Source organism: Eptatretus burgeri, chromosome 4 (genome assembly GCF_056783735.1).
Source record: "Eptatretus burgeri isolate ZD-2024b chromosome 4, Ebu_testis_v1, whole genome shotgun sequence".
NCBI classification, from domain to species: domain Eukaryota; kingdom Metazoa; phylum Chordata; class Myxini; order Myxiniformes; family Myxinidae; genus Eptatretus; species Eptatretus burgeri.
Window position 1 is genome coordinate 94,114,651 of NC_140964.1, and position 16,047 is coordinate 94,130,697.

At 42.4% G+C, this 16,047-nt stretch overlaps 1 long non-coding RNA gene across 2 annotated transcripts in view; it reads left to right on the plus strand.

Annotated features, from left to right (window-relative positions):
• The window catches only part of LOC147028700 (uncharacterized), a 290,211-nt gene that overhangs the window by 75,607 nt on the left and 198,557 nt on the right, over positions 1-16,047 (plus strand). The gene's annotated exons all lie outside the window — the stretch shown is intronic.

The window sequence follows — 16,047 nt, forward strand, 5'->3', positions numbered from 1 at the left end:
AAAGAGTTGAGGTGGGTGGTAAGCATTAATTTTGGGGGTTTATCAGAAATGAGTCATTGAATGCTTGCATATGCAGTTGCAAGAGAAAGGCTGATGGTGGACAGAATAGAGGAAGCTGGACTAGAGAAAGGTGTTGAAAAAACAGAGGCCACCAAACTGCCTAGGAAGTGAAAGCAATCGATCTTGTGTTTAGGTCTCACAGTGGGAGATGTCAATGATGTTGAGAGCTTTAATTTCCACTGATTTCAGGGGAGACAGATGTGATGCTGGAATGTAGTACACTTTCAGGGGAGAGAGAGCAGTACACCACATAGCTGTGGACAAAGGCCTCACAGGCTGCTCATAGTTCTGCTATTTAAAGGAAGGACTAGGAACCACGAATGATGCACAGTATGCAGCTGGCTTTGGAGGCCAGCTTTTCAATATGGTCAGTCCAGAAGATGTCATGGCTGATGATGATGTAGAAGTTCAAGAGAGGTTCAAGATGAGATGTAGAAGAACCTCTTCTAGGGGATAACCACATAAATAGATAGATGGGTTAACTTGACGATCCTTCCATAATGACAGGGTGAGACTGAGATTGGGGGGGGGGGGGGTACTGTATGACGTAATGTTGAGTCTGCAAAATAAAGAGCGTTGTCAAGAGCACCGAAGAGGTCGTTTATGTAGATGAGAAACAACAGTGGGCCCAAGACAATACCTTAAGACACTGCAGCCTCCACCAGGAGAGGAAAGAAGAAGGTTTCATTGATAACAAGACGTTGACCGCATGAATGTAGGAAGTCAGAAATCTAGGAATGAAGGCAGCCTTTTATGCAGCAGGCTACAATCTTAGCAAACAGAGCAGAATACCAAACTGTATCAAATGTCTGATATATATCCAGGAAGATTGTCCTGACCTCTTTTTGAGATTCAGGGCCTCCAACTATTGCTGACAGAGAAGTATCAGTGTTTTCAGGGTTGATTGACCAGGACAGAATTCATACTGATGGTCAGAGATCGAGCTGTTCGAAAAGTGGAAAGATGTTGTCAGCAACAATGATGGATTCCATGGCTTTGCTTAAATAATGAAACTTGGAACGATGCTTACAGCAATGAAGGATTCTCTGAGTTTGTGTTTATATTAGCCTGTGGCTATATTTAGTTTTAATATATTTATATGGATTTTCCCACAACAATATTAGAGTGTGGCAATGTATTTATGGCCGACTGTACAAGGAGGGGGGTGTAGTACTTTTGCTAAAAAGTTGTAATTGTGGAAAGATTGTGTCAGGAAAAAAATCAATTGTAATGTTTGGAGAAATAATGCAGCAGGGTTATTTTTATATCACTCTGGGGATTATGTTTCCAACTTTCAAAAGTCGATGAAATATTTTCGCAATTGGGTCACAGTTCGGGACGAAGAACAAGTATTAGCCAAATATAAGAGAGTCGATACGCAATGACACTTTAATAAGAGAAATAGTCCAATAAAATGGTACAATTAACTAACCCAGGAAATGTTTATTTTTGCTGCAAATACATAGTTTCTTTCATAGCAGTGAATATAAAATGACGGAAAAGTAGAGCAGTGTTCTAATTATCTCATTTGGGCAACACGAAAACCCCCCAGATCCACACACAGCAAAATAGTGTGAATTCCAAGGATCGCAGGATGGTGTACAGTGGGTGAAAATGCAAAAAGAAAAAAGGTGAAAAGTTGCAGAAAAAACGTGCTGATGGACGGTGGTAAGGGTGACCGAATCCCGATGATTGACAGGAACATTATGCGAGTTGAAGAATGAATTTTAATAACGCATTGAAGAAGAACACAACATAGAAAAAGAAGTTTCAAGGCAGGAGGGGGGGAGAGAGAGAGAGAGAGAGAGAGAGAGAGAGAGAGAGAGAGAGAGAGAGAGAGAGAGAGAGAGAGAGAGAGAGAGAGAGAGAGAGAGAGAGAGAGAGAGAGAGAGAGAGAGAGAGAGAGAGAAAGAGAGACAGAGAGAGAGAGAGAGAGAGAGAGAGAGAGAGAGAGAGAGAGAGAGAGAGAGAGAGAGAGAGAGAGAGAGAGAGAGAGAGAGAGAGAGAGAGAGAGAGAGAGAGAGAGAGAGAGAGAGGGGGAGAGAGATGGAGAGGGAGATGGAGAGGGAGATGGAGAGGGAGATGGAGAGGGAGATGGAGAGGGAAAGAGGAGTGCGAGATGAGATAACAGATGATAGAGGTCACAACCTGTATATGGTAGGATAGAATGAAGGAGCAGATAAATACCTCAAAATATATGAATAGAGTTGTCCAGGCAATGAATATTGAGCAAGAAAATCAAAAGCCTTTACTTTAAGTGACAATAATGTCCTCTGCATAATTTTGTATAATTGGAGGTGGATTATGCTTTTAAAGGACGAGAAGAGAGTATTTATTTGATGCTGTGAGGCATCCTTGTGAGAGTTCGAGTTCGCCTCTGAGCTTTCTAGCCTGGGTGCGAATCTCCTCTCAGCTATAAATTTTTGAAGGCAAGACTGCGACATTAATGCGAGTGCCATTCCTTGGATGGACATTACATTTGCTGTCCCATCTACGAGCACTACTATGCGACTATCAAAATGACGTAATCTGCCCCAAAATGCTCGTTGCGCATGCCCAGAAACGGTGGTGTTCGGGGCAACATTAAGTATATCATGTGTACGAAACAAGTATTGTTACCAAAAATGGCTCACAAGTCTTCAAAACGAATCCAAAAATACTTGGAAAGTACCTGCCACTGCACAATGAAAGGTTTGGAGAACTTTCTCAGCTTACCGAATGGGCAGCTGCTTGTCGTGCAAACTCCCGATGATGTGGGCTGGTACAAGGCCTGAGTGGACGGGCATGTGCTACACAAACCCCAAATGGATTGCCACCAGTGAATGGACTTTGAACCTTGTGGGAGTGCCTTCTGTGAACACGGGAGGCTTGGTGATATATTTAATGGACATCTGCAATTGGAAAGACTAGTACATGCCCGTACGTGCGTGGCCATACGTGCAAAAAAAAAACCAAAAAAAAAAAAAAAACTTTCAAACCGCGTGCCAGAAACAACAACCACACAGGCCGTTCCTTCGCTCTCGCGTGCCCGTACGTGTGTGGCCATACGTGCATGGCCGTACGTGGAAAAAACAAAAACAAAACAAATTTCAAACCACGTGCCAGAAACAACAACTACACAGGCCGTTCCTTCCCTCAAAAAAAAAACAAAACTTTCAAACCACGTGCCAGAAACAACAACCACACAGGCCGTTCCTTCGCTCTCGTGTGCCCGTACGTGCAAAAAAAAAAAAATTAAAAGAAAAACTTTCAAACAACTACACAGGCCGTTCCTCCGCTCTCATAAACGACGACTGGATTGGGGTATTGTGTTTATCTATAACTGCGCATAAGAAATCGAGAAATTATTAGAATACAGGAAGGCATCACGATCCGGAAGTCCGTACGTTGTAACCCGTAATGGGGAATGCACTCTTTCCCCATCGGCCATGCCTACGCAGCAACGTGTCCTGTCATTGGTAACTAAATGGCGCCCTTTCCCCATCGGCCACGCTTATGCAACAACGTGTCCTGTCATTGGTTTGGTAAATAAATGGCCATAACTTGGGAACCATTTGTCCGATTAATATCAAACCTTGAAAAGGCACATACTCAGGTCTCCAGCAATATACCTGGCAAGTTTCAATTAGATCGGACCAGTGTTTGTCGAGAAACAGCGGTCACACACACACTAAACACACACTTCCTGGAGATGCCCAAAATGTTAAATATCTCCGAATTGGATAAATGAACAAACGAACACTGTTGCTCTGTTCAATTCTGGTACTTTAATTTTCTAATTCGGCTCAGTTTAAGAGATTCTCGAGGTTATGGCATGTGCAGAAATGAAATAAAGTCACGAATGCTGGTATCCCCGGGCATGTATAAGCATTGCATTGCATCCAGTGATCTGTAGGTATGATGAACAGGCATTCGATAATACAAGTGAGGAAAGTGAATAAAAAACTTTATTGTTAATAAATCATTGCAGCCTGTTCCAAGTAAAGGCAAGGTTGAGCAGGCCAAAAAAAACATGGCGAATACCCCAGCAAGATAACCCAGGATGCACCTTAGGACCCCATCGACAGTGAGGTGGCTGAGGATGTGCCTGATAAAGTATGTAATTAAATAAGGATATTAATTGTTTTCAAAAGGGGTGTTTTTTCAAACCCAAACACCAAACTTTCACTCATGCACTTCCTTGGAGTTCCCTTAGTATACAGTTCATGCAAAGTTTCAGGTTGCTCGGTTTCATGGTTTTGGAGTTATGGAGCAGACACGCACATCGACACACACACACACACACACACACACACACACACACACACACACACACACACACACACACACACACACACACACACTTATTATTATAGATATGCTTGAACAAGGGGGGGGGGGGAGGGAAATGACATCGGAATTGGCAATTGGAAAAATACTGAAAGGTAGGAAGAAAGGGAGAAAAATAATACAAGTGGAAGATGGGAGGAAGAGAAAAACAGGCGATGGTTATGTATGGGTTGTTTTTTGATTCCTCTTGTCTCAAGACCATAAAGAATGTTGCCCATCACCAGTTCATGGTCTCTCCCATATGCACTGTTGAGCTCTTCTGCACCCGTTGACCCTCTGCCCCTGTTCCTGCCTGCCACTGCTTCACATGCTGTAATGCATCTGTGTATAATAAATACATAACAGGAGGGGTCAAAATTCCACCATTTGTGCATTTCTAATATATATAGATGATCTCTTACTTCTGTCGGAGGCATTAATACGTTCTACTTTTTCCTTTGCAAATGCTAATGGGCGAATATGAAGCATGAAATGAAATTGCCAGACTTCTTGGCTTCATCAGGAGCTCTGGGCTGATTGTTGCCCATTCCACCATTAGCTAATTAATGGAGCCATTACTGTGTCCGGATGGATTACTAACACGGACATATTCATGTGGCATGGATATGGTGCATCGGATGATTGTCAAGGGAGGAAAAAGGGAAGGGGAGGAGGCATGAGGGCAGGCATTTACAGAGAGATGTCCAGAGAAAATTATGATGAACCACAACTCTTGAAGGACAGGTCAAGTGGATCCAAAACCTTAAATCAACAATCAGTGTTGGTGAGATGGTTTGGTATTGAATCCCATGCTTGTGCAAGCTGTACCTTAAAAAAACCTTTTACTTTGTTTTAAACCCCTTCTTATCATTTGAATGTACATGAGGTTGTTTAAACAAAGTTGTGCAGAGCTCAAGCTATATTGGTTTACCAAACCTATACATATATATATATACATATATATATATATATATATATATATATATATATATATATATATATATATATATATATATATATATATATATATATATATATATATATATATATATATATACAAATTGCATACACAAAAAGGAGTTGAGATTGTGATTGGGAATTGCTAGGGTGTGATGTTTGGAGAAGAGAAAGGCCAAATGGGGAAGCAGGTTGGAAGAAGATAAGAGAAAGAAGAGTTAAGATAATGTGTGGAACATATGGGATGGTTTGTTGTGGAAGGGTGGGTAGGAGTGGGGATGTCGCTGCTCAAAATACCATGATGATGGCTCACTTTATAGATTGCCATTTATTCTTAGAGAGTGGTGTGTGGTGCTTCCTTATGTCACACTAAGCACCTTCTCACAAAACATTTGTTTGCAAACAACACATTTATAACAGCGGGATCCTGCTCAATGATGCTCATTGCCTTTGAGATGTCTGGTCCTGCATTTAAATCCCACTTAAATTGCGGTTCAGGAATCGGGCTGCGGTATCGCATGGCAGATTTTCCACCAACAGAATTTTCCCACTTGGAAAATCTCCCATGTTGTAGAATTTCCAAGAAAAAAAACTGACCATATGGTAATGCCTCCCCTAGATGAAATACCAGACACTTGTTGGCCTAGATTTGCCCTCTTTATGGTAAACTCCACCGCCCCTGGAATATCTACGATGTGGTTGGCTTTTACTACCAGAATACCTATATCAATTATATTTAGCCTCCCCCCTTCCGACAACATTAATGTTATGATGTAAACACAATACAATTATTTTAAGTGGACTCAGACAGTGTCTTTGGCCCAGTTTTGTTCCTCATCGATAGAATCAACCTCCACGAACACCTTTAGTGACTTTGCCTCTCCACAATGATAGGTTTTTTTTTTGGCTAGCGACAACCCATTGAGATCGCTTTGTGTTGATGTGCTTCTTAATGTTCGTGAAGAAATGTTAACGCATACCTTCAGCTCGGACATTCGCAAGATCTCTACTGAATCTTCATCTGTCAGATGGAGAACATAACCCGAGGTTCATAACAACACTTTTGGAGAGTTTAGGTTTTATTCCTCAGACGCTTCCATTATCAACACTCAACAGTGCTAGTTCCACGTGTCCTCCTCGGATTCTTGCATACACCTCCTGCTGAAACATTGTCTGGCTGCAATCTGCCACATGGGGTTGCCTTCACGAAGGCTTTGATTTGTATCCCTTTGTCATTTCATATTTCCTTCCCAGGAGTAAACGTATTCAGACCAATTCACATCACCACAACAACGATATTTCCACCTTTACTTTTACAGCCCTTCTGCAAGTGTGGCTCTTTTGATTGTTTGCATGACAACCAATTACAAAGTCCTATATCAACTCTTAAATGTACTCTGGAGCATTAAATTTTTTACAAAAGAGAGATGTGATTCATCCATCCATCCATCCATCCATTGGAACCATACTCTGTGCAGCGCGTTGGTGCTGCTTTAGCAATCTCCTTGGCTATTGGACACATTCCTGGACAGGTCGCCACTCAGACACAGGATACCAGCAAGTTGGCACTCATTTTGCCGACCTCGGAAGGATGACAAGCAGAGTCAACCCTATCTGGTATTAATTCAACAGCCAAGCAGGATTTGAACTCAGGATCCTGGGATCCCAAGCCACCACTCTCGCCATTAAGCCAACACCAGGCAAAAATATGATTCGATTACCTTATTTGCATTTTATACAGTTTTACCTCTGATTCCACAATTAATTCCACCACTGTACATCTCAGTTGCAATCCTGAAGGTGTTACTTATTATTTCCAATACTGCTGTTGCTCACAGTTCGTACAATTGGTTGTGTGGTGCATCGCCTGACGAGCCCATAATAGCGATGAAACCATGCTTGACGGCTCCACTGTCCTTTACTTGTGACATATAAAATCCTCGGTCTTTAAAATAGACCCGAGTGTGGCCTGCGGAAGCCATCCAGAATTGGAAACGATGTGGTGCGCATGCACACATGACACTTGATGCCATGCTGCCTTTATTGGGTTGGGCGGGCTTGTTTTGGTTTACTATTATATCCAACTGCAATTCCACCTCCTGCCTGGAGTCCAGCAAGGCGGAGACTATGTGCTCATGTGGCAGATGGCCATTGTTGCTTAGTTTGTGCAGCTTCAGCTGATATTGGACACAATCTGTGTCTTGCTGCTCTGCCAAGTTCATGCATTTAAAACACACACACACACACACACACACACACACACACACACACACACACACACACACACACACACACACACACACACACACACACACACACACACACACACACACACACACACACACACACACACACACACACACACACACACACACTTGTGGGAATGACTTTGAGGGGGTAACATTGCATAGTATAGCAGTAGTTATTTCCTATATTGAGCCTGGTATTGGCTTAGCGGCCAAGGTGCCTGGCTTAAGATCTTAGGGTCTTGGAGTTTGAGCTCCCGTTGTGCCACTGAAATAATGTCAGGTGGTTTCACTCAGCCTGTAATCCTGAGGATTGCAAAATGAGTACCAGGTTACTGGTAACAGGGGCACTGCATCAGCAGTACTTCCAGAAAAAAAATGACGAAACCAGCAGCTCCATGCTGCATATGAAACATTTCCCATATCACCTGTTTTAGCATAAGTGAGAGGTAATTTAATTGTGATATAGAATACTGTATGTGTCATTTTATCTGTAGAAAACTGTTGTCAAATTGCCGCACATGTATCGAAAACCACTTTTAATGTTCTTACCTTTGTAATCTGTCTTAAATGTGTTTTTCGGCATTCTGACAGGCTATCAGGTGGGAGTTCAGGTGGGAAAGTTGTCATCACGCAAAGCGCTGAGTGACAGTTCAGGAGGGGGGATGCCTTCACCGATGAATCTCTCCACATGCAGGTTTCAGAAGGTGGAAAGTTGCCCTGCCAGGTCTCAAAGTATCCACCTTTGTGTGTGCGTGTGCACATGCGTATATGTGTGCATGTATGTATGTGCGTGTCTGGATACTAAAGATCGCCTTACCCTCCTGTTGGGGGTTGGGAATGCTAAAGATGGCCTTACCATCCTGTTTGGGGGAGAGGGGGTGTGGAATGCCAAAGAGTGCCTTGCCATTCTGTTTGTGGAACAAGGGGTGTGGAATGCTAAAGATGGCATTAAACTCCTGTTGGGGGGGGGCGGTTTGGGGAATGCCGAAGATGGACTTGCCCTCCTGTTGGGGATGGGGTGGGGATGCAAAAGATTGTCTCACCCTCCTATTGGGGTGGGAGTGGGTGCTAAAGATGGACTGACCCTCCTGTTTGGGGGAGGGGGGGGGTGTGTGCTAAATATCACCTTACCCTCCTGTTGGGGTGGGGGGTGGGGGGGGGTCAGGTTGGATTACCTTACCCTCCTGTTGGGAAGGTTACATTACCCTCCTTACCCTCCTGTTGCTAAAGTTACAATGCTCTCATTATAATATTCAATGTTTTGACAAATTTGTTGACAAATTGCTCCCCTCACCACTAATCCTCACCACAAATCCTCCCCAAGGAAAGTCTAATTTATTGGAGTTTATTATTTATTGCAAATAATACATCGGACGTGATTCATAACTTTGCACTTACTGTAATCCTCAGTGTTGTGTTGCGTTTTGTGAACCCATCATTTTATGGGCTTTTCCTCTCATTATTTAATAATGGGTTGACCATTATATGGGGTAAACTATTGCGTTCAATTTTGCTGACCATTCTTCTCTTGTAAATCTTTTATATAAACAATATGGAGGCTCATGAAAATGTGAGGTGGCGAATTAAGACCCCAGCGAGGGACAGCAAGGTGGCCGAGGATGCGCCTGATGAAGGATATAATTAAATAACACTGTTAATTATCTTCAAAAGGGGTGTTTTAATTAACCCAAACACCCAATTTTCATTCTTGCACTTCCTTGGAGGTTTCTCAGGATGCATTCAAAGTTTCAGGCTGCTCGGTTTAATAGTTTTGGACTTATGGAGGAGACACACACACACACACACACACACACACACACACACACACACACACACACACACACACACACACACACACACACACACACACACATTCATACAGATGCATCTCTATTGGAATTTCCTCCTTGTAATGCTTCAATTGCATAAATTTTTTTTTACTGCCTCCAAATGCATTTATCAAATGCAACATTTCAATCAAAATTGCATGTTGTATAGCACACATATATAAGAGAAAGAGAGAGAGAGCGAGAGCGAGAGCAAGAGAGAGCAAGAGAGAGATTGGACATCAGATGATAGAAGAGGTCACCAACCTGGATGTGGTTGGAAAGAATGAAGGTGCAGCAAATGTCTTGCACTTTGATAACAGTGGAAATAAAAAGGATGTGAGGTTAAAGGAAATGACCAACTGAGGAAATAGAACTCAAACATCCTTGAGCACGCACACAGGGATACGGTATGCACACATTTCATGATTCATTCAAAGCTTGTAAACCCTTAACGTATATGGTTTGTTTATTCTCGAGAAAGAGTGACAAAAGCCAGGGGACTTTCTAAATCAATGTTAGTGCGGTATTTCTCAAGGTTTTCTTTCCTTTTCTTCGCAGATGTGAGCTATAATTTGGTGAATGGGTGGTGGGGTTTCGTTTTAGGGATGCGGGGAAGCCACACGAGAAGTGGATTGATTAGATACACAGTAATGTGACAGCGGGGTGGATTGGCATTCATGGCACATCACAGCCCTCTTGCAGTCCAGCTCCTCACCTACAATTTTGTAGCAGCTGGGTGGACAATGCAGATTATGTGGCTGGAATTGGCCAAAAAAAGTGACATTGATTCCCCATGGTCACTGCTGCCTCTCTTTTGTATGACGAAACGTTCACTGTTCTGTAAACCAAGCATGTTGGCTTTGAAACTTGCCCTCAGTGTGTGGAAATTGGCCACTTCTCTGTGAATTGTGGGTCCCAGGAAAGATTTGGCTTGTTTTACTTTGAACACCTCCAGGGGATGAAAGGAAGTAGTGTAAACACAAAAGGATGCAACCGCATATGGAATGATGGGCAAAGAAATGAAAGTGCTTTGGGGATCATACATGGCTCTCCCAAAGTTGTTTTTTTTAAACGCATAAAAAACCCCAAATTAACAGAATGAGAATCCTGGCGTCTTGGAAATATTTTGATGATGATTAGAATGTTCACCAGGCTGCAGCTTGCTTAATGAGCTATTGTTGCATCGAATACTGAAATAAAAAGCACATGCTGCAAGCATTGACAACAAAGTGCATTTTCCTTGTTCTTAAACGTCAACCATGTTTATTCCAGCTGGCTGTTTCCTCGATTAAACATCAGCAGAGTACTCGAGAAACTTTTCAATGACGACAAATCATCTCTAATGAAAGTGAGTTAATTGCTTCCATAGACAGACGTTGTGAGACCTTGGACTAATGCCGGTGAAAGTTTTTGCATTAGTCGTGTAGAAGTTGAACTGTTTTTACCTCGATAATTGCTCTGCCTGCAATATGGAATATCAGTGCTGACCTTAGAAATACATCAATATATGTGTATGTATATATATATATATATATATATATATATATATATATATATATATATATATATATATATATATATATATATGTATATTATTACGAATTCCGCCGGTTCGCCACCACGGACGACCGGTTATGGCCCAAGGGCAGTCGCGTGTCCGCCGAAAACCGGAATGCAGTCGTAGCTTCCGGACAACTCCGGAAACCTACTACGGGTGCCTTAACGCATCATAAATTGCCAATATTCTGTCCACGCGGCACAGGGTTAATCGCCGAATCTCGATATACCTAATTATCTGCGCAGACAGAAGTACCGAAAATTTATACCTCGACGGAACTCGTACGGAAACGAGCTGCTTAGCACGCTCGTTCCGTGTGCGATGCTGAGCGGTTTTAATCGCCAAGTTCCGTCGGACCAAATGACCACTTTTATTGGCGTTAACAGCCTGCTAATATTCCTGAATGCACTGTGGAAGTCAATGGGAGGAATGGACGCAACGAGCAGGTTTACATTCAACAATGGGGCATTTATTAAACAAGCAATCAATGGGGGAAGGGGACATGACATGAGAAAAGCCTACAGCCAATGTAAAATCAATTATGTACAGGCATGCACTTAAATCATTTTTACTTTCAAGACAAGGCGCCACAGAAACAGACTTCCACGCAAAAACCCAGAAAAGAAACGGGCCCGTGAGCCTTTATTCAGACTCGGAGCCTGGATGACCGAAGGCTCGCAAGAGGTTGGGCAGGTTACCTGGCCGCCCCTTGTGACGGCTCGAAGGTCTTCGGGTCGGTGACCCCTGGTGTCTCTGCTTGGCCGTTGGGTCGCAACGCGCCAGTCGCTTGAGCGGCCGGGCGGCTTGAGCAGCTGGGCGAGTGGCTTGAGTGGCTGCTTGGTTCAGCTCGGTGGCCCGGTGCTCATCGCGGCCTTTTGCCGGGCCTGGCCAGCGACGCTTTCGGAGGAGTGGACGGGTCCTTGGCTCTTTTAGAGTTGATGCTCTTTCATGACCCATCCACTACCTCAGCAACGCTGCTCGACCGCCGTCAGGGTCGTTTTTCCCAGACCACCAAGCTCCACCGCTGCCTCTCCTTGCCCAGACTCTGACGACTTGCTGGACTTCACCGTAGCTGGCACTTCAGCTTCTCCTCCCGACTGGCACTGACTTCCGAAGCCGTAACTTGCACTGGTTCAAGACCCTCCGACTCTCCATGACTGACTTCCACACACTCCGGGCAAGCTCCACCCTTTATAGGTGGGGGCAAGCTGCCCCTTGAACTCTCACCACAGGCCGGGCTCCGCCCACTCTTCACCTCCGACTCTCACCCCTCGAATGCCTCGCTGGAAACCCCATGTCCGACGTCACTCGTTGGTTTCGGGGAAGCCGTTCTGTGATCCACATATGCAAATCGGCTCGCGTTGTTTGTTCAGGAGATGATGGTTGGTGCAGAGATGGCGTTGTTCTTCGAGGAGATGGCGGTGTTTGTCGAGGAGATGATGGTGTTGCGATGTTTCAAAATAAAAGATAGACAAAGAATAATGGCTACCTCAAAGATTCACAGCCCGGCACACGAACAATTCCCTTTACACATCGGTGGGGGGATCCCAACCTGAAACACATAATTTCGAAATAACTGATCTTCGGGGAATCTGAATGATGTTCTGTGAATTTCCACAACCGCAACTATATATATATATATATATATATATATATATATATATATATATATATATATATATATATATATATATATATATATATATATATATCTCCATCCACTGGGACCATACTCTGTGCAGAGCGTTGGTGCTGCCGAAGCAGTCTCCTTGGCTATTGGGCACAATCCTGGACGGGTCGCCACTCCGACACAGGATACCAGCATGCTGGCACTCATTTTGCCGACCTCGGAAGGATGACAGGCAGAGTCAACCCCACCTGGTATTAATTCAACAGCCGAGTGGGATTTGAACTCAGGATACTCGGTTCCTAAGCCCACCACCCTAACCATTAAGCCAACACCAGGCATATATATATATATATATATATATATATATATATATATATATATATATATATATATATATATATATATATATATATATATATATATATATATATATATATATATATATATATATATATATATATATACATACAATAGCCTGGTGCTGGCGTAGTGGCGAGGGTAGCGGCTTGGGATACAAAAGGTCCTGAGTTCAAGCCCCGTTAGCCGCTTGAATTAATACACAGCAGGAGGTTGACTCAGCCTGTCATCCTTCTGAGGTTGGCAAAGTGAGTACCAGTGTACTCGGCACAGTGTATGCCCCGGTTAAAATAGGTGTACCATATCCCTGTGTCGTATGAGGCGACCAGGGTTGCGTCAGGAAGGGCATCCGGCGTAAAACCTGTGCCAAATCATTATGCGGATCGTAACGGATGATGCACTCTGGCGACCCCTTACGGGAGCAGCTGAAAGAAGAAGAAGATATATATATATATACACACACATATATAAATATATATCTACACATCTCTATACATATATATATATATATATATATATATATATATATATATATATATATATATATACATACTTTATATACATATATCTTCTTGCAATAGGACCAGCTGGATGGAAAAAAAACAGTGTTAGTAGTACCTAAAAGTAATTGGAATCAAAAAAATAACTATTCACCATGCCAAAAGAGTTGAAAAGAAAAGTGTTGAGTGAGGAAAAGAAGGGTTCGATTCTGGTTTTACTGGCAGAGGGATACAGTGAGCATCATGTTGCTTCCATCCTGAAAATTTCAAAGACGGCGGTTCATAAGAACTAGGTTAAGCAGCAGACATTTAGGGACAACAAAGCTACAGACTGGCAGAGGGGGAAAACGACTTTCTACTGATCGGGATGATCGCCAACTCATTCGAATGTCGTAGGATGACATCAAGTGACCTACAAAAAGAATAGCAAATGGCAGCTGTGGTGAAGTGCACGGCGAGGACGGTTCGAAACAGGCTCCTAGGGGCAGGGCTGAAGTCGTGCAAAGCTAGAAAAAGCCCTTCATCAATGAGAATCAAAGAAGAGCCAGGCTGAGGTTTGCAAAAGTCCATAAGGATTGGACCGTAGAGGACTGGAGTAAGGTCATCTTCTCTGATGAGTCCAATTTTCAGCTTTGCCCAACACCTGGTCATCTAATGGTGAGATGGAGGCCTGGAGAGGCCTACAAGCCACAGTGTCTCGCACCCACTGTGAAATTTGGTGGAGGATCGGTGATGATCTGGGGGTGCTTAAGCAAGGCTGGAATCGGGCAGATTTGTTGTGAAGGACTCATGAGTCAAGCCACGTACAAGGTTGTCCTGGAAGAACACTTGCTTCCTTCTGCTCTGACAATGTTCCCCAACTCTGAGGATTGGTTTTTCCAGCAGGACAATGCTCCATGCCACACAGCCAGGTCAGTCAAGGTGTGGATGGAGGACCATCAGATCAAGACCCTGTCATGGCCAGCCCAATCTCCAGACCTGAACCCCATTGAAAACCTCTGGAATGTGATCAAGAGGAAGATGGATGGTCAGAAGCCATCAAACAAAGCCGAGCTGCTTGAATTTTTGCGCCAGGAGTGGCATAAAGTCACCCAACAGCAATGTGAAAGACTGGTGGGGAGCATGCCAAGACGCATGAAAGCTGTGATTGAAGCTTTTGTATTGAATTGAATTCAATTCAAAGATTGAATCAGGGTTATTCCACAAAATATTAATTTCTGAACTCTTCCTAAGTTAAAACATTAGTAATGTGTTGTTTAAAAATGAATATGAACTTGTTTTGTTTGTATTATTTGAGGTCTGAAAACACTGAATCTTTGTTGTTATTTTGACTAGTTGTCATTTTCTACAAATAAATGCTCTAAATGCCAATATTTTTCTTCGGAATTTGAGAGAAATGCTGTCAGTAGTTTAAAGAATAAAACAAAAATGTTCATTTTACTCAAACACATACAATAAATTTGTAAAACCAGAAAAACTGATAATTTTGCAGTGGTCTCTCAATTTTTTCCAGAGCTCGACATAAAAATATGTACATATATTCAGTATATATACTGTACATATATATACACATATACAGTATATATAATGTACCCATATATATACACATATACAGTATATATACTGTACACATATACAGTATATATACACATATACAGTATATATATACACATATACAGTATATATACTGTACATATATATACACATATACTGTACATATATATACAGTATGTATACTGTACACATATATACAGTATATATACTGTACATATACAGTATATATATACAATATATATATATATATATATATATATATATATATATATATATATATATATCTATGTATATATGTATCCATCATACATATATCAAGCAATGCACAATTTATACTTTTACAACTTCTAGACAGTAGTGCAAGAATTGCACGGGTACCTTTGAGATTTATTGCTTGAGCTTTTCAACTAAATTGTGGTAACTTAAACAAAAGTAGGCCTTGTGCCATAGTTGCATTCCAAATTCCTTGTATTGATCAAAAGCAAGTGCAATCACGGCCTCACCACATTCAAAACTCTGTCGGTCTACAGTATCCTCAAATACCCATGAGGCTGCATAAACAATGGGCCGTTAAAAGAGAAAAATAAATCAATGAGAGCAAGTTTTCCATGTTTTTCTGGTTTCAAAGGAGTCACCAAAATTAGTTAAAACATAAAATAGCAATTGCAAGGACTCAGATTGCTCAGTTATGGTGGCTGAAGGGAAACGCACATAGAACTATCAGGCAACGGGAGCAATAAGGGGAAAACAAGAGTGGAGGAGTAAACTATATAAAGAAAGAAATGTGGGTAATGGATTGAGTCATCGTGAGAGAATATGAGACATTAAAAATGACATATGAATGCAAAACGAGGCTTTTGTGCATGTGCTGTGTGTGTGTGTGTGTGTGTGTGTGTGTGTGTGTGTGTGTGTGTGTGTGTGTGTGTGTGTGTGTGTGTGTGTGTGTGTGTGTGTGTGTGTGTGTGTGTGTGTGTGTGCGTGTTTACACCTATTCGGTTCTGCTCGCCGGGCACTTTAAACTTGTTATTACTACCATGAAATCTGC